Source organism: Ceratotherium simum, chromosome 1 (genome assembly GCF_057802395.1).
Source record: "Ceratotherium simum simum isolate JZ-2026a chromosome 1, ASM5780239v1, whole genome shotgun sequence".
Classification (NCBI taxonomy): domain Eukaryota; kingdom Metazoa; phylum Chordata; class Mammalia; order Perissodactyla; family Rhinocerotidae; genus Ceratotherium; species Ceratotherium simum.
This window is the reverse complement of record NC_141900.1, coordinates 28,917,275-28,943,347: the sequence shown is the minus strand read 5'-3', so window position 1 is coordinate 28,943,347 and position 26,073 is coordinate 28,917,275. Positions and strand designations below refer to the sequence as shown.

The window sequence follows — 26,073 nt, the reverse complement described above, 5'->3', positions numbered from 1 at the left end:
TTTAAAAAAATTATCCTTAAATAATAGTTTAATTTTGTTTGGATTTCCACTTTCTGAAAGCAATATCGTAATCTATGTATTCTTTTGCTACATATTTTTATTTCACTAAATATTGTGATTTTAAGAATCTTTCACACTGTTGAGAGTAGCCATATTTCATTCATTTTTACTGCTGCATATTAACACTTGTGAATCTATGCTAAATTTATAAAGCCATTCTTCTTTTGATGAACATTTAGGCTATTTTCAGTATTTTTTGGTGTTACAAACAGGATGTTATAAACATTATTATATGTCTCCTGATGTATATATACAACAGTTTCTTTAGAGCATATACTTAGAAGTGGAATTGCTGGGTCATAGGCTATGTGAATGTTGAGATAATGCCACACTTTTTCAAAGGTTAAACCAATTTATAGTCCTACAAACCTGAGTGTATGAATGTTTCTCTTGATCCACATATTCACCAACACTTAGTATTATCTGATTTATTTTTGTCAGTCTGATGGGTCTTAAATGATATCTCATTAAGGTCTTAAGTCTGCTGTTATTTTATTACTAATGAGGTTGAAAACTTTTCATATATGTATTGACATTTATATTTCCTCTTTTGTGAAAGTATAATCCTATTTTATGCCTGTTTTTCTATTGGTATGTTTACATTTTTCTTGTTGATTTGTAGGTCTTTGTATGTATATATTTTCCAGTTCTCTTGTGCAATGTCAGAGATTAATGATCCCAGGAAATGGTTGGAGTTTCTACTAGTCAACTTATCAGAGCTACTTGATAAAAAAATGAATCCCCTGATCCGTACATGACAAAAGAATGTTAAGAAAAGAAATCCCATTTTGAGTGATTTCGTTTCTGTCATTTTAAATATTTTAACTTTAATCTGCTGTAATGTGATAACAGAGAGTGAGATACTGAAACTGGTAGTTATTCTATAATATAAAATACAAAAAAAAAAAAAAAATCCCCTAAAAGGTCATGTGTTTCCTTAATAAATGAATGGAATGTGAGTAACTTTTTGTTCACACTTAGAATGTATTATTATGTTTATCTTTTGAAAAAAGATGTCACAACTTTTAAAGAATCAATGAAAGGTAAAGAAGAAAGAGCAACAACTCTATTGTCCCCTATTTGGAAAAGATAAATATAAAATGCTGGATCATGCCTATGTATATTATATATGTATAAGCATTCCATTGGGTACCACACATATGCACAGGAATTTAGAAATAATAACGATCTGATCAGTTCTTAAAGCAGGGATTTCAGATCAACACAAAACATCATCTCTCTTAAGCAATTGTGAATGTAGGTGTTACCACTTCTTCAAATGATAGTTGACCTACATATCCACTACCATATGTGTTTAATATTGAAGGGGGATTAGATGAACGAAGACAGTTGATTTTCTTGGCTCTAGATTTCTTTAACATGTTTTCTGTGGATTGATTTGTGTAACCTCAAGCAGTGCAAATAAAACTATGGTCTTTACTTTACAAAAATAATGGACTAGAGTGAATATACTGCAGGACAGGGGGAGGGTGTTCTGACATGCCAATGTTAATAGTGTGGATGATCAGGCTTGTTTGCATTAAGCTAGAAAAGCTCCTTGATTTTGAAAATGAAAACTCCTAAATATGATTATTTACCATTCATGGCTGTGGTAAAATTGGTAAGGCAAGAAATGCGGAGAATAAAAGGGGGGAAACAATTGAGTTTGACCTCACAATGATCACATTCTTGGAAAATGAGAAAATATTTGTGTTGGTGACACTAATGGGGGAACTTAGAACTTGTAAGGCATTTGTCTAGGATCTAGCAGAAGATGGAGCAAAAGTGGGTAAACTCACTTTTAAATATTGTTTTATCTTTAATGGCAACATTGGTGGAAATGTCCTATGGATATAGGATTAAAGAACAGTGAGTTAGACATTAGATGTACATACAGAGACAATAATGATTCAATGGGAATTGATGAAATAATTACATAAGAGCAGAACTTCCATTAATTTTTAATAGTAGTGTTGGGATAAAAATGAAACATATACAAAAAGAATTTTAAAAAATCATTAAAGAAGCTGTGTTAGACTGTGTGTTAAGGAAAATAGATAGTGACAAATGTCAAAAATAGGAAAAGAATCACTGGATTTGATTATCAGGCCCAATGGTGAAATCAGAATTCTAACTTCAGGTCCATCAGAGAGGCTATTCCATTTACACTTAGCTGTTATCCTTTAGAGTATGTAATGGTAGTGCTTGAATATTTAGACATAATGAAAGTAGTATTAGTTTGTTGAGGGATTAAATGAGATAATGTTAAAATACATTGTAAATTAAAGAGATTTACAAGGATAAATTGGTATAGGATATTGATAAGAATGTTTCCATATGACTCAAAAATTGAGTATTATGTGATAAAATAAATTTCAATATCAAAAATTTGTATTATTTGGTGGGAAAAAGAAATACTGTTTAAAATGAGATGTTAGTTTCTGTTTTGTTCTATTTTCATACTTTCAAATTCCCAGAATGTAGCCAGGCTTTTAGGTTCCTTTGTCCTGGGGGCATATGTGGTGGTGTTACACAACTAAGTGGGCTTGCCTCCGGGCAAGTTAAATAAAACTACACCAATGGAAGTTGTCTCACAAAGTAAAGTGTATTTGCAGCAAATGGGAGACTGAGGAATCATTTCCAAAATCATGGTGTCCCTGAACAAAGGGAAGCAGGAACCTTTTATTTCAGATAGAGAATGAATATTTAAAAGGGAGAGGAGGGTATTTGCTTGCACAGGCTCAGGTGGAAAACATGCTTCCACATACGCTGCAGTTTACGGTAATGAGGCCTAAGCTCCTCCTGGAGAGATCTTAGCATTAAAAATAAGACAATGGTCATAGGCAAAGCTCTTCTTGTGGGGAGGCTTGGTCTGGTTCAGGGTGGTTGGTAGGTGCATCTCCTTAACATAACTAAAAGGGAAGAAAACAATTTGGAAAAACAGTTAAATGTTTCCAAACTCACCCTTGAGTTTCTCAGGGCACATAGTCAGTGACAGTGTCAGGCCGAAAGAAGAAGTTACCAGACAAAGATAATCCCTCTTTCTGGCTTTTGTTTTCCAAAACCTAAAATGTTCAGGGTTTATGCTTACAGGGGGAAAGGTAGGAGCTGAACTTGTAGATGAGAAGAGTCCTTAGCTCAGAAAAGGCCGGGAGTTGGGGCACCCTGGGAGTAGTGGGGACTCATTCTCCTCAGTTTCCTGGCTCCAGGGGGATGATCAGACTTCGGAGAATGCAGTGTAGTGTACTCAAGGCGAATGTACTTAGTGCTTAGGCACCAGGATTCTCAGCCTCAGTAAGAATCTTGATGCCCAAGTTTGGGAAACACCAGAGAGATGACAACCTGTTCAGGAACAGTGCATCCTGGAACCACATACATTTTAGAGGTAATAAGTGTGGATCAAAGAGCAGACATGCCCACCAAATATTCTGTCTGAATATGAAAGATGCTAAGGATCTTCTCAAGACTCTATAGGGAGGGAAGAAGTCTCAATAGTGCATTAAACTGAAACTCCTTCTTCCTGTTTAGTGGAGGCTCAGGGTCTTATATAATTTTATTTAGATAAAGAGATATTTTTATACCTAACTAGAGTACTGTAATACTCATAATTTCTACAAAAAAGATAAATTCTGGGGAAGGAGCAAATCACAGACTTTTATATATTGACTTGTTTATAGCAAGCAATGAAAAACTTGAATTAGGGCCCTAAGGTGGAGCAAACTTAAAGTAATTAAATATTTTTAATTGTCTGCAGAATTACAGCATCAGCGTGGGTGTGAGAAGTGATCCAAGTTCATCCTAGTCGTTTCTCTAAAAGCTCTTAAACATAGGTATGAAAATGAAGAAAGGAAAGGCCTGGGGACAGACACAGTGCATTAAAAGAGGAGTAGAGAAAGATTAATCCTGGAACAAAGACAGGAAATAAAGGAAACTGAAGCTCTGGTTTGTGAGCCCACCTTGGACTCACTGGAGCCAGATATGGAAGAAGATACTCTACCGAGGGTAGCAAAGTTCACCCATCTGGATCTGGCAGCCTCATCCAGACTGGGAAATGCTACCAATTCCTCATTCTTATGTATTTTATTTTGTGTTGAAAGATTGATGATTACTATAGCATCAGAGTGGCTGAATTTTTTCATATGTCTGCCTTAGTAAGCCTACTGGAGTCTGGCGGCTTGCCTCACCTGGCAGCTAAAAGGCAGGATATACCCCTCTGAAACTCTGTGGGTGGAAGAAAATTTGCCTTGGCCTGTGTTTGCATTAGACAAACCTACTAACCACTCCCTCTAGCAGCAACCAAGAGGTTTTGGCAAAGAGCCAATTTTCTAAGGTTAAACATAAATTTTTAAATATGATTTGATAAGAATACAATACATACATTCTTTATTTTGCGGGTGTTTATAGCAAGTATGTCTGACCACAGCAGACCGGTCAAACAAAACTACCATGAATTACCTTCTCTATTTGGGCTGTGAAAATGGCAGAATGAGTGATTCCGTTGTGAAGAGAAAGCATACCCATACAGAAAATTGTAGTTGATGGTATTTTTGCATGAAGTCTGGACTTTCTGCTAAAATTCTAGCAACAATTTCGCAAACTGGAGAAGAATAGGGAAGGTTATAGACCAATGATTCTGCTGGTGGCACTTTGATGAATTGGTCTCAGAATGTTAGACCTTATGTGGTGCTTATGGGTAGTGAATAATGTGCAGTTCCATAGACTGTGATTTCTGACTCTACCTACATGTTAATTAATAATAACCTAAAATATGACTTATTAAATTTTACAAGATAAATTTTATCAATTATTTGTAAAGAAATTTAATAATACAATTCATAAACATTATAGATTTATTCATCATAATAAAATTATATTATTAATAATTATTTATTTATAAATAAAATTATAATATTTATTAGAATACACTTAGGACTCTAATTCAGTATTCTAAGAAGAAAATTGGCATCCAGTTAACATTTGGTAGTTTTTCAAAACTCATAAGGTATACTCACATAGGCAGGTCGTTGAAATTTTAGAAAGGACATTTTATTAGTTCATTCTCAGCCTTGTTTTGAGTTGCTTATAGTTTTCAATTGCTGCCATTCTTGTTTCATAATCAGACATTATGCTTGCTTAATTTCATTTTCAATTTATTTTGTCATGCACTTTTTGTTTAAACAACTTTAAGATTAATATCTCCATCAATAGAATTTTGACCTAGGATTTAGTAATATTTACTTTTACTAGTTTGCTTTGCATTTTGATCACAAATCTGCCATACTTTATTGCTAAGGAGATATGTACACAGATAACTGGAATGTGCACTTTATCACTGATTTATCTTCACTGGAATGTGAGACTTGGTAGGGTAATGAACATGAAATCTTTTCCTGGCCTCAGCAAGCAGCTTTGAAAAGTTTGAGAGACACTGATAAAAGTGATTTCAAAGTACATAATTGGATATTGATGCAAATCTAATCTTGACCCTAAAGTGAAATCTAAATGAGCTAGTGGAGACAAAAGAAATGCATATAAGACTTGTTGTGAGTAAAATTGTAACATGGAAAACATTGGTCTTTTTTGAGTTGGTCTCCATCCTTGCCAGTTCTCATTCCCTTGCTGCCAAGAAACTGGAGCCTGTCCCTTTGGAAAACACCCCCCTTCACTAGCCCTACACTTGTCCTGCGCTCATTCACTATATGCCCCTCCTTTCCTCCCTTCCTCAGGTACAACAATGCATCTTTAACTTATTCCATCAAGCACCCAGTATTCAACTAGCTAGGTTATCAAATCATCCAGTAAGCCTATAATTGTTCAGGTTACAGATCACTGTAAATCTGGGCGCTTTAGTGGAACATTATAAAATATTGATATAATTAATTCTATCAGCTAAATATGGAACTTTTTTCTAAAATGAAAAAAATAAAACATTATAAAATATAAGCATGCAGTTCTGCCTCATCCAACATCTAATGCTGATACATTATAACGCTAGTCATCTCAGAAATATTTATATATATATATATCCATTATACTACTGGAAAATGGTATTAACATATGGTTTTCTCCTAGCCTATCTGCAGTAAAGGGAAGGGAGCCCTGTCATGTGTCCTTAATAGCTGGAAGTTCACACTGCACAGCACTTGCCTCAGTTTGACTCTTTCTAGCCCAGGTGTTTATTTTCTCCACTATGGTCTCTCTCTCTGCCATTTTGTTTTTTCTCTTCTCTTGAACTGTTTTGACACAGAATGGATGAAAGAAATTTTTTGTCAAAGAAGAATATCACACTGGATATAAAACTACAAGTTTAATAGAGGCTTAAGACGCTCTCAAGAAAAATCAGCAGGAATTTGGGGATTGGGAGTAGACTTTTGTCATTATGAAGAGCACAGTAAACATCACTGCAGCCTGAGAGGACTGACCCCACTTGGATAGGACTGGAACTGGGTGAAGCCATGGTCTCAGGAGTTTATCTTGACTTCAGAGGTTTTAAAGAACAAGGAAGAATATTTGAACATAGTTCCAAATGGACTGTACCCCCTGTAGAGCTTATTCAGTTATGGCTCTCATTTCTGAACATTCCTAGCACTAAATGGGGTATACAAAGTACAGTAAAAGCACATCTTCAAATACTCATTTCAGGATCAACAAATAATAACTAAGTTGTTGGATTTAGCAAGGTCATCAGATCCTGAGTTTCCTATTAATGTGTTTATGATGCTAGTTCATTAATTTTTCAACAGTAGCATTACTAGTAGCATTACTAGCTGGCACCATAGGTTTAGCTTGAGAATGCTTTTATCCAATAGTTTAATTTTTTCCTGTGAATTAGAAAAAAGAAACACGATTTTATCAGTAAACATCTTTTGTTCAAGGCCAGGAAACTATTAAATCATGGTTTTAAAAACACATAACTAATCCAAGGGGCTATAAGGGAGTGAGATGAAGGGTCCCACATAGGTGAGATATAAGTGTTAAGAAACTACAGCATGAGAACACTACTGGCTTAGTTGAAGAAAGCCACCTTTAGGGCTTAGATTCAGAGATATTTGTCTTGGAATACCAGCTCTACCTGTGTATAGGCAGTATGTCCTTGGGGAAGCTACTTAAGCCCTAAGTCTCAGTTTTCCCAAGAATAAAGTGAAAAAAATAATTAGTATTTACCATATTGAGTAGTTGTGATGATTAAATAAGATAACACATGTAAAGTACTTAGGACAAAATACACATGTAGGCACTTAGCGTCTGGCACTTGTTTTGTTAACTGGGACTTCTGAACATAGTACAGCAGAAAGCTTTCTCTCTCATCAATCAAGCTTCCATGCCTCCCACAAGTGGACCTCTATAGTCTCCTACAAATCATCCCAGTAAATAGTCATCAACTCAGGGTTTGGAACTGATTATTATTTTTATGTTTAGCTGTTCCAATGAGAACTAAAGCCACTTCTAAACGGTATTATTATTTGATATGATACACATTGGATTTGTTCAAGCACTATAGTTCTCAATTATCTGTAATTAGGGTTTTAAATAAATGGTGAGGTAAGGAAGGAAACAATATAAAGAATTTATGAGGGGCCGGCCCTGTGGCTTGGTGGTTAAGTGCGCGCGCTGCGATGCTGGTGGCCTGGGTTCGGATCCCGGGTGCGCATCGAGGCACCACTTCTCCGTCCATCCTGAGGCCGAGTCCCATATACAACAACTAGAAGGATGTGCAGCTATGACATACAACTATCTACTGGGGCTTTGGGGGGAAAAAATAAAATAAATAAAATCTTAAAAAAAAAAAAAAAAAAAAAAAAAAAAAAGAATTTATGGATTCCACTTAAACATATTTTAATCAGCCTGCCGTTAAAGGCCCATAAAGTGTTAGTATCGTCTACTAGGCAATTATGCAGGTGTCTGTTTCCAAGATGTCTTATGAAGTCTTAGGAAATAATTCAATCAGTACTTTATAGAATAGATTTTGTTAATGTTTATATTCTAAAAGGAACCTACTCTATGAAAGAGGAAAGAGAAAGCAACAATTTAAAGAGGATTTTAGGAGGGAAGGTTAAATGGAAAATATAAAGATTAAAGAATTATTGATCGGGGCTGGCCCGGTGGCATAGCAGTTAACTTCATGTGCTCAGCTTTGGTGGCCCGGGGTTCACAGGTTCGGATCCCAGGCATGGACCTATGCACCGCTTATCAAGCCATGCTGCAGTGGCATCCCATATAAAGTAGAGGAAGATGGGCACGGATGTTAGCCCATCTTCCTCAGCAAAAAAGAGGTGGATTAGCAACGGATGTTAGCTCAGGGCTGATCTTCCTCAAAAAAAAAAAGAATTCTTGACCTAACTAAAATGTAAAGGTTAAGGTAAACTGATCAAGAAGTTTGAAACTACAGTGATATAAACATCACTCTGATATTGAGGATTCAGGCAGTATTTCTCCTTTTTCCTATAGCTTAGCAAAATGGGAGTGTGTTCGCAATTCTGAAGTCAACATTGTCTAGTGCATCATTTTATAGGCATGCAGGACAAGTCCAGAGAAATAAGTTATTCATCTGCTTAGGAAAAGAGCCGTATTTAACTAATTTCCCCACCTCTATCCACTTATGTCGTCTTCTTCTACCAGGAGGAATTCATTTTACTTTTCTAGTTACAATAGAACTGTCTTAGCTTGTTGATTCCCCACAAGCATTATTATATACATATATCACCTTAAATTTCTAGAGCCATTAAATCACAGACTTCCCATTACAAAGGAGCTTGTTAAGAGGATGATGAGTTGGAACTTTACCATATTGAGTAACCAAAAACACAAACTTGAGTTTATATGAGTCTAGACATATATGCAGGCTCCCTGGAATCACAGAAGAGGTATTTTAGTACTTGTAACCCCTAACCGATTTGGCTTTTTACCTTGCCTAAGAAACAAAGAGAAATCTATTTAGTTTTATGTTATCATTGCTTTTGGAATAACATATTCAGTATTTCAGAGAGTCCATGGAAATTAACTGCCATATCTAAGACTGAAGTTTGAGAATTTTTTGTTTGTTTTTTGGTTGACTTGTCCAAACTACTTTACATCTATTTGTCTCAGTTTCCCCAAACCCAAAGTTAGTCCATCCATGTGTTTTTTATCAGTGCAGGACTATCAACAATAATAACTACCACCTACTGAGCACAGACTATGTACGAGGAATTTATACATTGTCTTTTATACCAGTCCTACAAGTAGGTATAATTGGGAAAAATTGAGGCCCATATTAGCATTGGAAGTAACCTTCCCAGAATCTCAGGACTAGTTCACTTTTTCATAGTCTGTATATATATATATATATATATATATATATATAAATAAATCTCTTTTTTGGACTTATAAGCCACAAAAAGGCTATTGTTCAAAGTTCTCCATTATTTATCTGATTATAATCTAAATTTATAACTTAATAACCTGGGAAAAAGATTTTGGGCATCTACTTATACCAGTTATAGTGGCTTAGAGGCAGAAATATACATGAAAACAGATAAATTATCACCTAAACCCTGCCTTCAGGATTTTATAGTCTAGTGAGAGAGACAGGCACTTAAGTTGATTATAAGACTAAGTAATATAATAAAAAAGTAAGGACACAATCTGTGACAGGTATATACATTCACATATTATATGCATAATGCAAGCATTTACATTACATATTATATGTGTAGATATTATATTAAATACATATCTATTTAAATACATTATATACATATATAAAATCTATTATATACATAAAATTATATAACTATTATATATACATAACTAATTCTATTGTATAAAAAACGAAATGAAATTGTTTTCTGTGTTAAAATATTTTAAATTTGTTTTAAGACTTTTTAATAAAAAACAAAAGTTAACAACAACAAAACATTTGATTTCTAAGAATAGTAACTCTCTAAAAATCCTCAGAGTTCTCTGATGGTTTATCTAATTCTGATCATTAAGGGTTAGGCTTTGAGCCGGCCTGGTTGTGTAGCGGTTAAGTTCACACATTCTGCTTTGGCAGCCTGGGTTTCACAGGTTCGGATCCTGGATGCAGACCTACTCACCGCTCATCAAGCCACGCTGGGGTGGCATCCCACATATAAGAACTAGAGGGACTTACAACTAGGATATACAACTATGTACTGGGGCTTTGGGGAGGAAAAAAAAAGAGGAGGATTGGCAACAGATGTTAGCTCAGGGCCAGTCTTCCTCAAAAAACACAGCAAACCTGAGAGTAAAAAAGAAAAAAAAAGTTAGGCCTCACTCTTGCCTGTCACTGAGTGACTGCACAGCAATGGTTGTCAAAAGCTAAGTCCTGGAAGGATACCACTGATTGTAGCAGTGAAAAAAAAGCCAGGCTCTTCCAACAGCTCTCCACGGATTCTATTTCCTTCAATCTAGTCCATCTAGGGCCTCTTTTAGAGTATGTTTTCCCATGCAGTCCTCTTCTAACAGCACTGCTTAGAAAGATGAGAGGTTGTATATTCCTTCTGCCTTACAGAAAGTCACCTTATCATTCTGTGTATTTTTGCCACCATCACTGGAGGTCTCAATCTGAAGGCTTATACCAGAGTCAGAGTCTTCCAGTTTCTCTGAAGGGTAAGCTTCATGACTGCTCTGAGTTTTTCTGCATTTGCTGGCAATACTGCATTGCCAGTTGCCCAAAGTTCTCCTATCGGCTTAACGAGGTCAAAGTTAAGCCAAAATCACCCGCTTCAATAATTTCTCGTTACTATCTTGATGTTTCATTGGCCTCTGAGAATGGTTCTCAGGTGACGTAATGGTAACTTCTATTTTTGCCTCTCTTGAGCAGAGGCGAGGATCCGATGGAAAGAATTATGCTCACAGTGCTGACTCCGGTTGAATTTACCCTGTGCAACATCTAGATTTTCTTAGTATTGTAGCTAAGAAATGGTCAAGTGTCAGTATCTGTTCGTTGATTCAACATATTTGTACTGACCCCTACTGCATGTGGCGGGCACTGTGCTGGATATTGCAGATAAAACAAGGATTGGATAGAAATGATCCCTGCCTTCATGGTGTATAGCAACTTTAGTTACAGCCTTTACATAACTTCAAAGAATTTTTGAAGAGTTGAGAGGTGAGTCCTGCCCAGTCCTTCTCTCAAGGAAGTTAGTATTAATATGTGCAAATCCATTTTCTTAGACTCTAGTATTCTTTCTCCCTAAACTAATGAGGTGGAACAAATGCCAGCAACCCCAAATAAATTGATTGGAGTTATCATTTAAGCCTTTTCCTAAGAATCTGAGCATCTGAAAATACTCACTCATCCCTTTACTGATGATCTAGGCAACTCATCTCCTTCCTTTAACTCTTTTCTCAAGATGTAACATGAAAATGACCTCTGTGTCATTTGGATACAAATTTGTCAATTTTTTTCTTCCAGAAAAGAGTTATATTTAAACAAACACCCTATCATTTATGCCATTTGGGGTACAAAAATCAAATTCATTAAAATTAATTTCAATACCTCATTAAATACATTGGTTTTTTTTCAGTGTGACTCTCAAATTTATTGTGCTTCAAATTTACCTAGGAAGGTGAATAAAAATGAAAACTCTACCCTCAGAGATCCATACACAGTAGTTCTCGAGTGGGGCTAAGGAATCTAGTCTTTATTTTAAAATTTTTTATTTTTACTGTAAATAGTCTGTGGATCAACCCTTGAGAAATATTACTTTAAGTAATGTATATCATAATTGCAGAAGTAGAATATCTGATAGGACATTAATGTTTACATCTACTTATTAAAGTATTACATAATTTTAGAATGACATATTTAGAATAGATATATGCATTGTAGGAACATAAAGTAAGGCAGAGTCTAAGGAAGAAATATTATTAAATATATTTTGGCCATATTTGTTCTTAGAAAAGTATCTTTATAATATATATTGGGTTATTCCCAATTCAAAGACCAGCAGTGCTCTTATACATCTCCATTGATATAAGACCCAAAATTAATATGGTTTACTAGATTAATGTTTAGATAAACATTATGCCTAGTGAGAAATTTCACATCTAAAGTGACATCCCTATCCTTTTATGCAAAAAAGGTGTTAATAGAATAACTAATTGAATTTGTTCTCCAGCATCTTTAAAGACTAAAATTAACTTAAAAAATGGAAAAAAGGCTTTTTTTGGTTAAATATGACAGATTGAACAAGCACGTTAGCCTTCACATTTTCTCCAAAACTCATTAACTGTGGATAATGCCAAAGGAAAATTTGGTAAGAATGACATTAGGGAAAGAGAATGAGGCGGGGAATATGGCAGCAATGACTTTAAGAAGAGAATGAAAGAGGACTGGGCAGCAAATGTAAGGACTTCCTTCCATTTGGAAGGCTAAAAACCAAAGAGGTAAGTGGTAACTGATTTAGCAAACCAAGAAAGCTGGATCTTAAACTAGAGTAAAGAATACTGAGAGTAAATTCAGTCTGCCAGGGAACACCCTAAAAGTTTAGGAATCGGCAGTACCAGATTCTCTGAAGATGGGATAAGGTGAGGCTAACATAGGGAGATGGGTTGAAAGGCTGTTTAAGAAGTAATTAGAACATCAGACTCTCCTTCTCTTCTCTATAACCAGATGTCTGCTGTTCTCTATATTATCAGAAGATTTAAGGTTTATTACCTGTAGAGGATAAAGCAGAGGCTTTCTGACTGGAAGATGCCAGGCACAGTTGAGAGGGAGGATAACTCTTCTAAAAAGTCTAGAGATAAAGAGAAATTTTACCAGAGCATGTTGAAATTCCAGCTCTCTTTCCTCTTGGGCTCTCAGAGCCTGGCACTAGGCTATACCTAACATAAAAGGATTAAAAGAATCTTTTGTGATTAATGAGAGCAGCCCAAAGGTAAGATCCTACATTTCCTTAGAAAATTGCCAAAGAAAACCACCCTGTGGGCCTATAATTGAAAAGCCCCACCTACCCAATTGGAGCTTCTAATCAACTTTTTAGGATCCCAGTCTTATATAGGGATGACAGACAGCCATGAGTATCACTGGGTATTTGAGGAAAGACTTTAATAAAAGAATCCAAATTGCTATAAAAAAAAAAAGTTAGAGAAAACAGAGGTTATACAGAAGCAATAAAACTAAACAAAAAAGAAAGAAAAATAATCTCATTGATGTCCTTAGAGATAAGAGGACTCATGGCAGTCATGAAACAAAAAAAGAATACTATTTTCTTATTAAATCAGAGGAAAAAAGAACTCTTTATGTTAAACATGTGATAGTTGAAAAAATCAGTAGATGAGTTGGACATAAGATTAAGGAAATCTCAGTGAAAGGAGAACAAAAAGACAAACAGAGACAAACAGAAAACAGATAAGAAGAAATAATTAGTAAAATAATTAAAGAATATTTCCTAGAATTGAAAGGCTAGTATAAAGATTGAAAAGACTCAAACTAAAACACATTATCATTAAATTTCAAAGTAGGGGGACCAAGAGAAGATCCCAAAGCTTCCAGAGAAAAAAACAGTTTCATACAAAGGACAAGTGTCAGAAGGCACTGGACTTCTCAATAGCACCTCTAAGCTAGAAGACAGTAAAGCAATTTCTTCCAAGTTCTGAGACAAAATCATTTTCAATCATGAATTCTACACCTAGCCAAATTATCAATTAAATGGAAGGAAAATGAAGTAAAGTCTATCAAATTTTGCTTCCCATGTACACCTTCTCAGGAAGCTACTGAGGATGTGTTTTACCACGACAAGAGAGAAACCAAGAGGGTGAAAGTCATGGGATCCAGAAAACTGGTCTTCAACATAAAAGAGAGGGAGGGAAATTCTAGGTGATTGCGAAGAGAGATCCACAAATAATATTTGTGTAGCTGACCTCCAGGAGAGATATACTCAAGAAGATAAAATTGATTTTAATGTATGGAGAGGATATTGATAACAACTGAAGAAAGAGTTCTAAGATATGGCAGTGAGAACTATATAGAAGAAAATAGCAACAAGAAGACAATTATTCCAGAGGGGAAAAAAGTTATGAAATCATAATATACTTTATGGTCCAGCTGCCAAATATATTTATATAGTTATAATAATATAGAATGTAATAACCAAATTTTGATTGAACAAAAGTACAATTTTTGATATATTGGAAGACAGAGAATGAGAGGTATGCATGTACATTATGGTGGTTGCTGTGGTAGGATGAGAGACAGAAATCCTAATAGACATTTCTCCAAGGAAGATATACAAATAGCCAATAAACACATGAAAATATGCTCAACATTCTTAGTCATCAGGGAAATGCAAATTAAAACCACAATGAGATAATATTTCATACCCACTAGGATGGCTAGAATAAAAAAAACAGACAACAAGTGTTGGCGAGGATGTGGAGAAGTCAGAACTCTCATACAATGCTGGAGGGAATGTAAAATGGTGCAGCTGCTTTGGAAAACAGCTGACAGTGCCTCAAATGATTAAACATAGAGTTACCGTATGACCTAGTAATGCTACTAGGTATATACCCAGGAGAAGTGAAAACATATGTCCACACAGAAACTTGTACACAAATGTTTATAGCAGCATTATTCGTAATAGCCAAAAGGTGGAAACATCCCAAATGTCAGTCAACAGAAGGATGAATAAACACAACGTAGTATATCTGTAAAATGGAACGAAGTACTGATACATGCTACTACTTGGATGAACCTTGAAAACATGCTAAGTGAAAAAAGCCAGTCACAAAAGTCCACATATTATATGATTCCATTCATAAGAAAGTCCAGAATAGGGAAATTGGTAGAGACAGAAAGTAGGTAGATTAATGGTTGTTTAGGGCTGGGGTGGGGCTGGGGGGAGGGGACAGTGGTAGAGGGGTGATAGCTAAAGGGTATTGGGTTTCTTGTTGAGGTGAGGAAAATGTTCTAAAACTGTGGTGATGGGGCCGGCCCCGTGGCTTAGCGGTTAAGTGCGCGAGCTCTGCTGCTGGCGGCCCGGGTTCGGATCCCGGGCGCGCACCGATGCACCGCTTCTCCGGCCATGCTGAGGCTGTGTCCCACATACAGCAACTAGAAGGATGTGCAACTATTACATACAACTATCTACTGGGGCTTTGGGGGAAAAATAAATAAAATAAAATTATAAAACTGTGGTGATGGTTGGACCTATCTGTGAATATACTAAAACCCTTAATTATATCAGCACTTAATTAACACTTAATTATACACTTTAAATGGGTGAATTGTATGGTACGTGAATTATACCTCAATAAAACTGTACAAATAAAGAAAAATTAAGAAGCAGGGAAACCATCATATTTTTTAGAGATTTTAAGGTAAACATTAAAAAGTTATAGCATAAAAGCGATTGTCTCTAATGCAGAGTTCCTCAACCTGGGCATTACTGACATTTGGGGCCAGGTCATTCCTTGTTGTATGGAGCTGTCCTGAGCATTGCAGAATGTTTAATCATTTTATTTTATTTTATTTTATTTTTTAATTTTTTATTTATTTTTCCCCCCAAAGCCCCAGTAGATAGTTGTACACCATAGTTGCACATCCTTCTAGTTGCTGTATGTGGGACGCAGCCTCAGCATGGCCGGAGAAGCGGTGCGTCGATGCGCGCCCGGGATCCGAACCCGGGCCGCCAGCAGCGGAGCACGTGCACTTAACCGCTAAGCCAAGGGGCCGGCCCTGCAGAATGTTTAAAAGCATCATTCGCCTCTACCTACTAGATGTCAATAGCAACCCTCTCTCCCTTCCCCATTTGTGATAACTAATAATGCCTCTATACATTGCCAAATGAGCCCTAGGGGTAGGGGTCGGGGGTTGGTTTTCCCTAGTTAAGAACTGCTGCTCTAAGGGTTGGGAATTGGAGTGGGGGAGAACTGCAATGTGGAACATGGTATTTTTCAAACAAATATTGAAGAACTACTTGACTGTTTAAACTGTGAACATGTATGTCTTAGTCTGCTTGGGCTGCTATAACAAGATACCACAGATAGGATAGATTAAGCAACAGAAATTTATTTATTTCTCACAGTTTTGGTGGCTGGGAAGTCTAAGACCAAGATTTGGTTTCTGGTGAACACTCTCTTCCTGGCTTTTAGTTGGCTGCCTTCTTGCTGTGTACTCAAGTAAGGAGGGCGAGAGAGGAAGATCTCGCTCTCTTTCTCTTCTTATAAGGCCACCAATCCTATTGGATTAGGGCCCACCCTTATGAGCTCATTTAACTTTACCTCCCAAAAGCCCTATCTCTAAATACAGTCACACTGAGGGTTAAAGTTTCAACATATGAATTTTGGGGGGACAAAATTCAGTCCATAGCAATGTAAAACTTTGAATAAAATAGAAACTAAATACTTGATATTTTCACAGGAAACCTGTGATAAAATTAGCCACAAAAGTTATTCCCTTCCTAGGTTGCCAATGAGGTGGCTGTCACTGGTGATGTTATTAACAATACTAAGAATACTGTTTTCTGTTGTTGTTTGTTGTTGTTGTTTTGTTTTGGATATTTATATTTGTTTGGCAAATATAAATCTTTGCCAAAAAAACAATTTGGCAAATCTTCCCAAATTGTTATTGTAAAATTTTTGCTGTTTTTTTAAACTATCTCTATATATCACGTTATTAAAAAATCCAACTCGGGGGCTGGCCCCGTGGCATAGCAGTTCAGTGCTCATGCTCCACTGCTGGCAGCCCAGGTTCGGATCCTGGGCACACACTGATGCACCGCTTGTCCGGCCATGCTGTGGCGGCATCTCATATAAAGTGGAAGAAGATGGGCACAGATGTTAGCCCAGGGCCAGTCTTCCTCAGCAAAAAGAGGAGGATTGGCATGGATGTTAGCTCAAGGCTGATCTTCCTCACACACACACACAAAAAATCCAACTGAGCTGTATTTCAGACAAGATTTTTTTGATTATTTGCTTTACTTATTTTGTTTCACTTTAGGTAGACTTGGACATAAATCTTTACCATATTTTTCAAGTGATTTAGGAGAAAAAGTGCCTTATAAATGAAACATTAACCTAATTATTCCTCAAGCACTTTCACATCAGATCTGAAATATATAGGCAATTAACACTATTTTTATAAATTGTTATCAATTATTCAAAGCCCTAAATATGATATTAGTAACAGATATTAGTTTTAGTTGGTCTGAGATATTTTCCTGGCAAACTAAAATCATTCGATGTTGTGGTTATCTTCCTGAATATTCAGTCCTTTAAACAGCAATTCAGTTAAAGTTTTTATTTGGTCAATTCTTTAAAAGAATCAAATCTTCTTAGTCAAAGTGATGGAAGCTTTATTTAGATTTTTAGCAAATAATTAATCTTAGTTTTACTATGTACATTCATCAACATATAAAAAACAACAGAGTAGGTAGTTTTGAAAAAACTACCCCATTTATCAAGCTGACATTTTGGCTGCTTCACAAAAAAAGCAGATTCCATCAATGGGGTATATAGAGGCAAATTCAAATCAAATCATTCGTTCCACTTGGGGATGTTTGATTAATGAGACCCTGCTTGGTTTTATTAACCTTTCTGCAGTCTTCACATCTCACTTTTGACACGTAATCATTCTCTTTGGAAACCACCTTGATTTTCTTTATATATAATACAGATTTAATCATAATTTAGGTTTGGAATTTTTTTCTTTTAGAAGTCTTTTCATAAACCATTTATAGGACCATTATTTTTAAGTGAAATATATTTATCTACTGCACGTTGTGAAGATCTTTCTATTTTTCTAACCTCTGTTAATAAAACCCACCTGGCAAATAAAATAAAACATTAAAATAATTAATTGAGATCTTTTGCCTCAAGCATATTTTTCTTACCATACCTTTTATAATATGAAAAGATATAAAAATGCAGCTTTAGATTTTAACATTAGAACAATATGGCTTTAGAAATCATTCTCAACTTCAACAACAGGTTCTTTAATGCTATCTTTGAAGCTAGTATGAATAGAATCTAAGTTGCCATTAGGAACTCAAGGCTGCTGTGCGTACTTAAAGCAAAACATACTTGATAGAGATGAATAGTGTAAATGTTTACTATGTTAGCTAAATGAATGAATTAAACATTACCTGCTTAAAAAAAAAAAAAAAGGTGCTTTTTTTACTGGTCTCTTGGCCACCTTTAATTGAATGGGCTTACAGCTAATTTTATGTACTGTCAAAACCACAGCAGCTTCAGCCAGGAAGCGTAGTTGATCCCCAACACAACCTCTCCTTAGAAAACTGGCGAAAGCCACCTTCAGGCGGACCCAGAATGACCACTGAATGTGGCCCAGAGCTTTGGAACCCTCTGATGAGACTCAGGCAGGAGTCTTTATCTAAAACTAGGAAGGAGGTGATTAATTCCAGAAGTTTCGTAGTCAAAGCTAGGCAAAGGCTAAGTGCCCCTTTAGTGGATTCACAGGAAACATCAACTACTGGAGCCTAGAAAAGCACAAGGAACAAGATAATTTCACCCCTGTCTAAAGCGTTTTATTTTCAGGGTTTTAGAACTCATCTGGAGACTCTTGATCAGAAAAGAGCTTTGTTCCTACATGGGAATGGTTCATTAATGCCCCGGAAAAAAAACCCATGCCTAGCTTGGAATACAAGACCATTCAAGATCTGGATCCTGATTCCTTTCCTAACTTCTTTGCTTCTTACCCTAATTCTGTCCCTCCTAAAGCAAAATACTTTAAACAAGGGGGGGTAGGCAAACTTTCTGTAGGGTCAGATGAGAAAAGCTTAGACTTCGGGAACCATGCAGTGTCTGCCACAACTACTTAACTCTGCCACTGCTGCAGGAAAGCAGCCACAGATAGTATATTAAAAAGTGGGTGTGGTTGTGCACAATACAACTTTACCTACAAAAACAGGCGGCAGACCTGATTTGACCCATGGGCCATAGTTTGCTTGCTCCTGCTCTAGATCAGTTGATTTACGTAGAGTTGTGACTGTTTAATAGAGTATGCAATTTATGGGCCACAGCCATTTATTTATTTATTTGTTTATTTAACTTTAAATCCCACAACTATTGTTTATTATAAAGGTGAACCCTGCTCCTCATGATGGGCTTGTCCGTAGGATTTCTGGTAGTGAGCACCCACACCAGGGCCTCTGAACTTTTGGATTAGCAGCGACGGGATTCAGCTACCAGGAGGGTCTGGTCATACTGGATGAGCATGTCTTTGCTCTCCTTCTTGGAAGCCTCATCTGTGTATTTCTGATAATAGGCCACCAGGGCTTTGGAGATGGACTGGCAGATTGCGTAAATGGCGGCCGCCAGACCATCACCCTTCACACAGACACGCATCTCCTCGCCAAAAATGGCTTCTTGCGCAGAAGCAGAATAGCTTGCTCCGCAGCGTGCGCAGCTCCGTCAGGGGCGCGTTCACCTTGGCGAGGCATGGCCGGTTTGCAGTGCGCCAGGGCCGTGGCGGTTTTCTTTCGCCCAAAGACCTGCACAGACTGCACTGGAAAAGGCCAGTTTCGTTGTTTTTGTTTTTAATAAATACTTGCTTTGATTACTAACATTGTTTTAAAAATTCTAGATAATACAACAAAACAAGAAACAAAAGTAAGAAATATAATGATCGTAAATGAAAAGATAAAATTTAGTATTTACAGATGACCATATTCCTCAAAAATCCAAGAGAATCCCCTGAGAACCCTTTAGAATGGTGGTTTCCAACACATGAGAATCACCTGGGGAATACTGAAAAAAAAAATCTTGAGGCCTGAGCCTCACTCCCAAGAGATTATGATTTAATTGGTCCAGCCAGTGTTTTTAATGAAAATATGGGATAAAATAAATCAGAAAATATCAGTGTGTATTGCATGTGCTAAGTATTGATTTGTGAAACCTTGTTTTCAGATGTATATTTTACAAGTGTGTGTACTGCCTGCAGAGGGGAATCTATGTGTTATCTGTGGGGGTGGTCTAAAAAGTTTGAAAGCTGCGCTAAATTACCTAGAATTGGCATAGGCTTAAAATGGGAGGCGTTCTCTTCCCGGAATGTGTTACATAGAACAATACTTGAACTGTTAACGGCGCTTGGGGTAAAGAGCAGAACTCCAGAGGCAAGAAGCCCTTCCAGAATTGCAATCATGGATATTAGCAAGGAGAGGACAGTGGCACAGCTGGGAAGCAGGCGGGAGAGAATCTTACTCGTCAGCAGTGCCTCGGCCATCTGACCGACGGTAGTTCCAGTAACTCACTATTCTTCCTCCTCTTACTTTTTAATTATTCAAAGATCAGTTAAGCAGAGTAACAAAAGGGCAGGAAGTTTCAGAGGTGATAACTTCCCCCAGGGTGGAATTACCCTGGCTGAGGCACAATAGGGACTTGAACCCCCTTATCTCCCTGTCTTGTCTCAGATAAAGATCTTTGTGGCATTTGTTTTCCTCTCCTGACCTTGCTTGCTTTTTTCCACGTGTGACATGATGCCCTGAGGAAATTCAGGTAGTGTCAGTTAGACAGGTGGAGGGAGAGGAAGAGGAGGAGGGAAAGACGCAGAAGGCAGTGGTTATAGAATGGCTTATTGGTGTAGTTAAGATATTACTGTTTGGGGGACAGAGAAATCCTGGAGAGTTCTGGGGGTGAATGAGAAAACCATGTAAAAATTAATTTATGTTGAGAATTTAGTGTTCATCTTCATTAAAGGTACGTATAAAACAGAAACTCTGGTGGGAGTGCCTCACGTAACAGATCACGTGGTACTTCATTAACAAATGAACACCCATGGGCAAACCTAGACTGTAGCCTCACGTTTGTTTATTTTTGTTTTATTCCAAAAGGTAATAATTTCACCTAGATTATATCTAAAAATTGGAAAGGACTTCAAAATCATATGCAGTGATCTGCCCCCTTTTAATTAATTTATTTTATTTTCTTATTAAACTGGAGTATTGAGAGTAAGTCAGTCAGACTAAGTGCAGAGAGGAAACTAGATCCCAGGTATCAAGATTCCTAGTTAGATCGTTTCTGTCAGAGCAGATTCTTTTTCTTCATAAAGAAAAGGTTACGTCTAGCTATATATTGTTATACAGTCCATTCATACATTTACTCATTCATCCTCTCAGAAACTATTTATTGAATTCCTATTATGTGCTAGTCACTCTTCTATGTGCTTCTCTCTAATAAGAGTAGATAGAGACAGACTTGGTGTCTGCCCTCATGAAGTTCATGCTCCAGTAGGAAAGAGAGATGTTAAATCACTTTGAGAATATTCAGTTCTGGAGAGGAAAGGCTCAAGATGAATACGGGTTTCCTAAATTCTCATGTCTGTCGATGTTCATTAAATCCTGTTCTCTAGAATGTGAGAACAGCTTCCTAGCTCCATTTTACGTTTTCAAATTCAAAAATAGTCAAAGACTATAACAAGAAAAATAAAGATGTGATGAAATGAAGAAACCTGAAATTCCAAAAAGTTCCCTGATTTGTTTTTTTAAGTGTTGTCTTGAATTTTGGCATTGAAATATTTCCTTCAGATTTCCTTAATTTGTACATGCTTTTACTGAGAAGAAATAACAATCAGCAACACATGCTAAATTTTAAAAAGTCACGTTTATCACATGTTGGTTTGAGAGCCAAAAGCCAAATGTCCCATCTGCTGAGGATGCCCATATGGAACAGTGGAATGCAAATATTTACATTGAAATTATTTTCATAGGTGCCAGTTTTATGTCTTAAGGTAGTTCAAATTAAAGAGAAAATAAATCTTTCTCCCATAATTTTTACAACAAAAAAAGAAGTAAAATATTTAAGTAAAACATTTTGGTATCTTAAAATGTATGTATTTTCATACTTAGTATCTGTTCTAAATTGGAAAATAAATTTTAAATAAGTAAACAAATGTCATACAAACATGAAAGAAAAATATAGACATTTGAACATTCCTATATTAACGATATTCCAATCAAGAAGTGTACACACACAAAATGCCCTCTTATTTAAAATCAAGTAAGATTTAGAAATTTTCCCAAGTTGTTTGCTTCTTGTTTGATTTTCTTACAAAATAGAAATAAATATTTATACTGGAATAAACAAAATGATCCCCTTAAGTGTTTAATTATAAGAGTTATAATGTTAGGCAGCTATTAGGGCAGGCTGATTGTCTCTTATAAATGTATTTTATTGATTGTGGATGCCAGACTAAAACTTTTCGTACACTTGCAAATACCAAATTCCCTTTCTTTAAGAAAATGCATAATAATTTCAGGGAAAACATGTATGTATGTATATGTAGACATATGTATGTATATGTAATGTATATAGACACATATGAATCCAATGTATAATATATATGTGAAATATGTAATATATATAATTTAATATATATCTTTAATGTGAAATATATATATTTCCACAAACACATTGGATTCATGCTTTACTGACTAGAGTCTTGAATTAAAAAAACATATATATCTAGGAAATTGTTCTATGTAAAACAAATAAAACTTCCTCCTGCTTTTTAATGGCTATATGGTGTTCCATTTTGTGATTCTTCAATGATTTAATTAATCCCTATTGAAAGATACAATATCAACTTGAGAGGTCAGGAAAGAAATAAGAATTAGAGCGGTTAATGCATAGATGAATGCACAATGTCAGTCAAATGGCAAATATGTGAGAAACTGTGTGATATCCCTATTTGATGCCATGTAAACAAAGCTATTGAGGCAATGAAACTGAGACGCAGAAGGCTTAGAAGGATGCAGATCTGGGCATCAGTCAGCGCAGCCCCCAGTATATTAAAATATAATCTACATGTCAAATAACTTCTAGATGCATTTTTTAAGTTCACTTAAGCAACTGGATGGTTCAGTTTTGTATAACAACTGCTGTGTCGTCCATCATCCTCCTTTTCAATGGAATTATTATCAGTGCATTGTATTTATGCAGTATTCTCTAGTTTTAATGTTTTTTTTTTAACATTATTTGATTCCTTGTAAAAACACTCTAAGTTAGACAAAGCACTATAAGTTGATAATGCTAATATTACAGAGGAGAAATTGAAGCTCAAAAGTTAAATGATGTGCCTAAGGCCACATAGATAAAAAGCATCGGGACTGGGACTAGAACAGTTCATAAAGAAAATGTCAATGTTTGTTGTAATATTGCCTTTCAACCAATGAATACATTCTTTTATTTTAAGTCATAAATGTTTTGTACAATGCTAATTTCTTCCACTGTGGTATCATGGTCATTTCTATTTAGTGCTTTTTTGAAAATTAGAAAAAACACAAAAGAAATAAGGTAATATGAAAATATTTTGATTGATCTCTTTGAAAGACTGAGAAATACCCTTTGAAGAATGCTCATTTAGTTTCAGATTAAAGTAGCAATATTTTCTGTGGAAGCTGTAACCCAAGCTATCATAAAATTACTATATTTCTGAATATAGGATTTAGTAAATATTAAAAACATTTATCCAAAATAAATATTTAAAGTATTTCTTAAGTCAGCATGAGCATTTTCACTTTTGATGAAAATTGATATGCATAATTGGTATGTGTCTCTTGCTCATTTCTTGGGGATGATTAAAAGAAAATAATGCAGGAGGACAACTCCTGTGCTGAAACCTATACTGTAGAATAATTTTAGAGTGACCAAAATGATTTAGAGATGTGGAAAATCAGTACCATAAAAATTAAAGTAACTGGAATAACTAGAATCTATCTTACAAGGAAAAAAAAGACAGTGAGTGTAATACTACAACGAAATATAGGAGAGCACTTTGTAGAATAAAAGAATGAACACAAAGTGACCCTTTGCTTCTTTTTATCTTTTGATGAGGTTACATCCCGTTTATGCTTCAAATATAAATAAAGGCCATAAATAAAGCTTATTTCTATGGTGTTTCTTCATGACACCGATCCATAATCCTATATATTTCTTGTCATCTGTAGGGTTTCTGGCAATGGAAATATGATACATTGGAATTAATATTGGGGAGTATAGCAGGTTGGGTTCTCCAAGAAGCATCTCTGAGAGAGGTTAGCATGCAGGAAGTTTATTAGAGAGTGTTCTTTGGAAGAGAAGGGAAGAAACCAAGATTGAGCAGTGAGGAAAAGTTGAATGGAGATGCAGTCTCAGCTATGGCCTCAGCCATGGCCTCAGCCTGCTGTGGGAGGAGCTCTGAAACTGGGATGATCTTCAGAGTTGACCTGCATTTTACACCCATGTGGATCAGGCCTAGGATGTAGGCCACCATAGGAAGAGGCTTGACCTTGGGCAATGTGACTCTCTTCCTCTCTTCAGGTAAGACATTCCCAACTCTGTTGGCAGCACTCTCAAGAACTGTGGAAATAAGTTCCTTTATTCCTAAAGGAGGGTGTCACTGCACATCATAGTGCCTATCATCAGAACTGAAGCAAAGAAGGAAGGAATGAGGTCAAGTTTGTTAAGGCGTGGGGCCGAAACTGGTAAAGGGGACAGCAGTCAGGAGGGGTGAGACATTTTCATTAGGCACTGAAATTCAGTGTTTGTCTGCTCTAAAGAATGACAAATACTCTTGAAGAAATAAGTCCTATTATTTTCTATGAGCAAGAAGTTGACTAGTTATCTTCTATGTTTATAAAGGTAACATTAAGAAAAGTTATTCCTTATATTTGTTTACGGTGAGAGGCAGTATCGCAAAGTGGTTCAGAAGACATATTTTAAGCCAGAATACCTTGTTTATATTTCGACTCTGCTATTGGTTATTTAAGACCTTTTACAAGGTAAACTTTCTATTCTTCAGTTTTCTAATCTGTAAAATGGAGAAAATAATATTACTGACCCCATAGGGCTATTGTAAAGAATATGCAAGTTAAGAATAGTGGCAGGAGCCTTGTGGTAAACAATTAACAACATGACCTCTACCTCTGTGCCCATTGAAATGAAAGTTCATTCGAATCGAGAATTCATCTCTTTTGATCACTGCTTTATTCCCAGGGCCTAGAAAAGTTGGCAGCACACAGTAGGTATGGATGAGTAAAACCTGAATTCAAATCTGATAGTGTAAATACATTTCAAAAAATACCTATATTTAATGATTTTAAGTAATAATTTTTAAGTTATAAATAAGTATATTGACCTTATTTTGATGAGTGCATAACTAAGTTTCAAGGTAATATCTTAACCTATCTTCTACAATATACTTAAAATTTTTAAATAATGAAACAGGGTGCTAAAAATGTACCCAAAATGGCAGTTCTTTCCAATTATGCTGTCTAATTTGAATTAATTTTTTTCTTTCTGTGTTTTTGTTCTAATGTATAATGAAAGGAATTTGAAGAAGTTATGTAATGTATTATCTATAACATGCATCTATATATTTTTCTCCATCAAATCTGGTTTACTGTTTTGATTTTCATTCATTTTTAAGAAATTTAATGATCTCCCTTCTTTCACCTCTTGGAAACTTCTACCTAGGATGGAACACCTGATAATTCATTGTATTTGGCAAACATCTAGGCACCTACCCCCACTGTGAAACTCATTGTGGGAGATACAAATGTGAATGCACATTCTATCTGTTCAAAGGGACCCACGATTTAGGAGGTGACAGACACTCAAGTGGGCCAATTAATGAGAAACTAGAGCTGGGATATGGTAAGAGAGAACTACTAAGTGTGGACTAATCATAGAATTAGCTAACATAAATTGGCAAGTGTAGCTAAGATGAAGGGATCTTTGAAAGTCCTATCCTAGCAGTAGCACGTCCGATATTAAAAGATTCTATTCTGGTCTGTAGTGATAGAAAAACAGCCCACCTTCCTTAAGAATTTCCAAGCAATCCTTCCTTGAGTGGCTGTCACAATGGCACCTTCAAATCACTAACCAGAAGGTGTGAAATTCATCTTTCTTGTCATAGTGCTGGTTCCTAGATTTCCAAAGAAAGGCTTGGGCATCTAGATAATCTCAAATTAACAGTCTTTCCCTTTTTTGCCCATGCTGATTACCTAATTTTATAGTCTAAGCATACTGGAATGTGGTAATTGTTGTCCCATTTCCCTTTTCAGCTAAGAG

General features: G+C 36.0%; 1 protein-coding gene and 1 pseudogene across 1 annotated transcript in view; one reads left to right on the top strand and one right to left on the bottom strand.

The window, feature by feature from the left end:
* SEMA3E (semaphorin 3E) overlaps positions 1-26,073 on the top strand; it is a 252,994-nt gene that overhangs the window by 78,078 nt on the left and 148,843 nt on the right. The window lies entirely within an intron of this gene.
* On the bottom strand, positions 19,100-20,248 carry LOC106801964 (small ribosomal subunit protein uS9 pseudogene; annotated as a pseudogene).